Source organism: Frankliniella occidentalis, unplaced genomic scaffold, assembly GCF_000697945.3.
Source record: "Frankliniella occidentalis isolate FOCC.00 unplaced genomic scaffold, Focc_3.1 Scaffold410, whole genome shotgun sequence".
In the NCBI taxonomy this organism is placed as follows: domain Eukaryota; kingdom Metazoa; phylum Arthropoda; class Insecta; order Thysanoptera; family Thripidae; genus Frankliniella; species Frankliniella occidentalis.
Window position 1 is genome coordinate 111,076 of NW_026267532.1, and position 5,870 is coordinate 116,945.

At 41.7% G+C, this 5,870-nt stretch overlaps 1 long non-coding RNA gene across 2 annotated transcripts in view; it reads right to left on the bottom strand.

Annotated features, from left to right (window-relative positions):
• Window positions 1-2,993: 2,993 nt before the first annotated feature.
• Window positions 2,994-5,870, bottom strand: part of LOC113209741 (uncharacterized) — a 3,900-nt gene continuing 1,023 nt past the window's right edge. The window contains exons 2-5 of one of the 2 annotated variants that reach the window (XR_008012061.1): window positions 3,758-5,778; window positions 3,546-3,685; window positions 3,184-3,467; window positions 2,994-3,100 (exon numbers count right to left, since the gene is read on the bottom strand). This is a non-coding gene — a long non-coding RNA (uncharacterized LOC113209741). Of the gene's footprint in view, window positions 3,101-3,183; window positions 3,468-3,545; window positions 5,779-5,870 lie in introns of both variants that reach the window. The other variant, XR_008012060.1, reaches the window with a different exon arrangement.

Genomic DNA, 5,870 nt, shown 5'->3' on the forward strand with positions numbered 1-5,870 from the left:
CATCTTTTTGCCAGGTACCTTTTCTGTCTACTTCGTAAGTAAAACTCAACAAACGAAGTATTCTTTTCATACGCTGAACATCTTTGTCTGTGTGGGCCGCAGTTTGTAGAATACATGCAAGTTATGCCGAAATTTTAAGTTATTGATGTTAGCTTATGAATCCCATAACACACCTATGAAAATGCACATAAGACTAGACCTAGAAGTGAAATATACATCCAGGCATACTCTGAATGACAACGAACGTTTTCAAACAACAAAAAACTAAACGTGTTTTTTTTTTGTGTGTTTGTTTTTTTTTGCATGAAAGTGTACACGTTTTATTAATGATGTGCCACCATAAAATAAGCCCACTCTGCTGCTTGAAAGAAAATTTTGAACCGGCCGCATACTTCTTAGACAGAAGTGTACTTCTGAAAAAATAAAAATATTTCTGTTTTAGCCATTTTGGTGAGAGAAACTCCATCTATCGCCTAAACGGTGAGAGATAGGGCCAAACGGACGAAATTTTAATCCACAGGGCTCTATTTTCACAAGGTTTCCCCTAGGAAACCATCAAATAATTTCTAAGCTTAATATATTGTTTTGGGCCACTTTTGTCAGAAAAACTCCCTCTAGCGCCTAAACGGTGAGAGAGAGCGCCAAACGGACAAAATTTTAGTCCAAAAGGCTCTACTTTCACGAGTTACCCCTTAGGAGACAACAATAAAAAAAACATAAGCTTACGCTAACGTGGAAGCAGATGATATAGCATTCGATTAATTTTATAATTTTGCTGATTTAGTACGTAATTTTGCTGCTCCAGCAAATAATTTGCTGACACAGCAATTAATTTGCTGACACAGCAGATAATTTGTCACTAGGTAGTGCAACAGGTGGGCGGAGACGAACCACTTTTTTGGGACCACCTGTTCCCCCCTCCTTTCTCTCTTATTTTATCCAGAAAATAATTTTGCTCATTCAGACAATAATTTTGCTAACACAGCAAATAACTTCTTGACAATAGGTAGTGCAAGAGGTGGGCGGAGACGAACGACTTTTTTGGGACCACCTATCTACCCCTCCTTCCTCTCTCTTTCTATTCTTTATATAGACACTTGAATAAAAGCTTAATATGAGGTTAAGCACGTGTGTGGGATTCGTGTGGGATGATCCCAAGCTCCTTCCAAAAGTAAGTGGGAGCTGCTTTGTTGACTGGGTTGCTAGTGCAACAGGTGGACGGAGACGAACCACTTTTTTGGAACCATCTATACCCCCCCTCCTTTCTTTTTTCTTATATCCAGCAAATAATTATGCTGTTCCTGCAAATAATTTCTCTGATCCAGCAAATAATTTTTCTGACACAGCAAATAATTTGTTGACACTAGGTAGTGCAACAGGTGGGCGGGGACGAACCACTTTTTTTGGACCACCTATCCCCCCCTCGTTCCTTCCATTTTCTATTCTTTATATAGACACTTTAAGAAAGGCTTAATATGAGGTGAAAAATGTTTAATGTTTGCTGATCCAGCAAATCATTTTGCTGAAACAGCAAATAATTTGTTGACACTAGATTGTGCATCAGGTGGGCGGAGACAAACCACTTTTTCGGGACCACCTATCCCCCCCTCCCTTCCTTCCTCTCTTTTTCTATCCAGCAAATAATTTTGGTGATCCAGCAAATACTTTTGCTGATTTAGCAAATAGTTTTGCTGACACAGCAAATCATATGTTGGCACTAGGTAGAGCAACAGGTAGGCGGAGACGAACCACTTTTATTGGACCACTTATCCCCCCCTCCTTCCTTTTTTTTCTATTCTCATATAAGGTTAGAAATGTTTAATATTTGCTTAATGTCAGTTTAAGTAGGTGTTGTACAAGCAGTGATACTAGAAGTATCATCTGCTAAAAAAAAATTCCACTTCTTAGGCCAGCCCCTATTTCTTTGTTACCCCCTCAGACCCACTCAGGGGTGGTTGCCAGGATTTGCACCAACCGTTTCGTTGTCCAGAAGTGACAACAATAATACCCTGAAAATTTCAGACCTCTAGCTCACGTCCTTCTTGGGGAACGGACAGACGGACAGACAGACAGACACAGAGGCGATGGCATAAGCCCGTTTATACAGCTTTTAAGCAAAAGAGCGGGCTAAAAAGACAGATCGAGTTCGAAGATGAGCATTCTAGCCCAAAAATTGGCTTTTTAAAAAATCAAAAACTACAGGTCGCAAAATGTATCTGTATCAAATATTTTTTTATTGGTGCCTATGGGGTAACCCGTCTAAATAAAGGCCTACTGGCGAAAATTTCGTCCCTTTGGCTCTATCTTGTACCGTTTAGGTGCTAGGGGGCATTTCTTGACAAAAATGAGCCGAAAATGGTCAAATGGTCGATTAAATCATTAAAAAGACTTCATTTCGAAAAATTGTATATTCACTCCTATTACCCCGTCTCGGGTGTCAGCGCCGCAGGCCTAGGTAGATGTATGCCAGGCACGTCGCAGCGTAACAGTGTTTCGTGAGATATCGCGAAGCCTGTTACGCGAGACGTGGTCTGGCGTACATAAAGCTAGTTATCACATTGATTTTCTGACAGAGAAACTCTTTGCTCTCATGTTAATTGTTTCAAGTTAAAAAAGATAAAAATAAAATGAGAAAAGCAAATACAAAACTAATAAAACATTAAACTCCATACAAATGTTACGTACTTTCAAGTTTAGAAATAAAAAAGACTTCATTGAATCATTATGTGTCCAAAACCATTTTCTTTGAATCATACTTACTCGTGAACTTGGATCGTGTTGACCACACTTTAAAAAATGAATCGTTTAAGACTTGCAAAGAAATTTTCTCATTGAGAATGTGATTCTACAATAGAAAACATTTTTTTCTTGATGTGAAACTAAAACTACATCTCAAATTAAACTGAGTTAGTGTTTAGACAACACACTTCAACCAAAACTTGATCGTGACAATCTGCGATTCCATCAGGTAGTTTATGAAACATAGAGAATGCTGATGAACATGATTTTATTTAAAAAATATTTATAAAATGAAAGTTAAATAGGAAGAGGGGGGGAGCTACTTCCTCTTTCTCATCTGCTTAGTTATAGTTGGTTCAATCTGAAACAAAGTACAACCAAATTAGAACCTTCTTCCCGCCTGTAGTATATTTGAAAAATTTTCACATTATAAAATGTACTTACAACTATGGTTGTACGGCCTGAGGCAGGCGCCTGCTGGCGCCAACCCTCCAGCTGCCCAGGCTGTGGGGTGGGGCGCCGTGGCCTGCCGGTGGTAGCTGCTCCTGCTCTACCTCGTGCTGACGCACCGCTGGTCGGCCGAGCCCCGCACCTCGACGTAGCTCCTCCAGTCTCTGGCGCAAGTCCACAGGTGGTGTGGACGGCTCCGGCTGCGGTTGGTCCTAAGTTGGGGCGGGCGCGAGGACAAGGGCCTGGGCGGGGGTGGGAGCGAGGTCGAGTGCTTCCTCCTGCAACAAATCGCATAAGGTTAGAAACTAATAAACCATAAGCTAAGGGAATTCAAAAGCTAACGTGCTAAAACTTACAACAGCTGGCTCCCACTCGTCGTCCTCGTCGAACCTCCGATCTGCCCACGGCACTCGTCGAACCTCCGCTCTGCCCACGGCACTATCAGGTTAAGGGGCTCGCTTGGTGGGGCAGCCGATCTTTCATTCATGATAAACTACTGTAACAAAACGCATCAATATAAAAACCATTCACACAAGTATAACGACACAACGACATCACATGAACTCACGTCAGCAATAGCTTCGTCATTCCCCGCAGGGGAGGGTGGCGCGGTCAACAAGAGATGAGCGAACATGTTCGCATTCGAACGAATTCGAACGAACATCGAGCTGTTCGTGTCCGCTCGAACACGAACATTAGGTGTTTGGATTCGAAATGTTCGAGTACTACAGTGGAAAAACTAATGTTACCGAGGTAACGTTTCTTGACGTGACCAAGCCAGGTAACGTTTGGTGATGCAACCAGTTTATGATAGCCCTATCCTTTTGCATGGGGTAGGTTGCATCAGGAAACGTTACCGGGCTTGGTCACATGATGGAACGTTACCTTGGTAACATTAGTTTTTCCAGTGTACTCGAACAGAAGTTCGTAGGCGAACAAATTTGAAGTGTGTTTCAGGAGGACGTGTCATATTTGGGTATAGTTAAGGGGGCAATGGCAGGTTAACATATAACTACAATTTGAAACGTTAACGGAACTGTTGTTATCCACCACGGAGAGCTTTTGAGGTGTTATTAGCAAAAAACAAATTTCTACAATTGTTCGTGTTCTGATCGAATTTTAACATTAAACTGTTCAGTTGGGTTCGTTCGAAGAAAAAATGGTTGTTCGTGTTCGTTCGAAGATTTTTAGACCAAATTTGTTCGAGTTCGTTCAAATTCGAACCGGGCTGTTCGCTCAACTCTAGTCGCACAGTGAGTGGCAAATCTCGCGCATAGTTACAAATTCGCGCAGCTGCAAACTTTGCGCAGTTACAAACCACCCGCAGCTACAAACGACTTAATTTACCTTGCGCGGCTTCAAACCTCGCGCAGTATCCATTGTCCCTTTGAAAAAAAAAAAAAAAGGTCCACCCTGCTTAACAGCATCTTTTGTGGCAATAAATCACCATGCCAAGTAGTCAACTTACGGTCAGGACTGGGAGTTAAAAAGCTAGCAGGCGCTGTTATCATGTTTCTTTCTTGCAGGAGGGTAATAAATACTACACCCTGGTGGATGCTGTGTGGCACCAGTTCGTCCTCCAGGACTGTGTCGACGGAGAAGTTAACCCCAATAGTATCTGCACAAACCTGGCATACTCTAACTTTGCTCGCGGAGCTGAAATTGACGCCGTTGCCACGAATCTGTCTGAGTGCCTGGTGAGAATCCGCGCTGACGAAGACCAGGCAACGCAAGGTCTACAGTGTTTCAGCTCAGAAGCCCACGACCCTGCCGTTGAGGCCCGCGCGAAAGAGTACCTCCAATATTGAAGTCGTGTTGCAAGGCACCCTGCCCTCAATGATGTAAAATGATGTAAGAACTTTTGGGTGGACATCTGCACTAAGTTTTCTTCACTACAGCGTTTATCGCTTCTTTAAAAAGCAAATGCCAGAGACGTGGCACACAACGATTGTGTCAGAAATTTTTATCAGTAATAAAGTCTCATTGAGTCAGATTGTATTTCAAAAATATTACAAAATCAAACGTTGCAGTACGTAGAAAACTCAAGACATGGGAAATGTGCGGTCAAGTAAGTACCCGGAACTTCTGTAGTCAACCGTACTAGAATACGGACAGATTATAGAATTCCGTAGTGAATCTGTTCAGACCCACGGACAACTCACATATGGTCTGCACACGGTAAGATGCCATTGTTTCAACTCTTTAACCTACAAAAAGATTCAATCTTTAGAACAAACAGCCACAGAATTTGATAAAGCCCTCACCTAGAAAAAAAAAAAAGGTTCCTGAATTAACGCAAACAAGCCTTTACTCAAGTACAAAAGGGTTTCGAACTTTCAGGCCAGAATGTGCATGAGTTAAGATCATATTGCAACTTGTCCGTGCACTTCACACTGCACAGTTTTGTTTCTGTTTTCGAGGCACGTTATCTGAAGATAAGAGGCAAATTATCCTAAGATCAAGAAGCTCTTGATATTGTTGTTCTACTTTCAAGATCATGTTCTTAAAGAGGCAGACCTGTGAATTGAAGGGTTCGGAAAAATAGTCACTGCATAAAAAATACACGCAGTATCAATTAAGGGGGCAGACCTGTAAAATACAAGGGTTTAAGAGATATTTTATTTTAAAATATTACGAATTGCAGCGTTATAAACGAAAGACCCTTTTCATAAGAATGAATT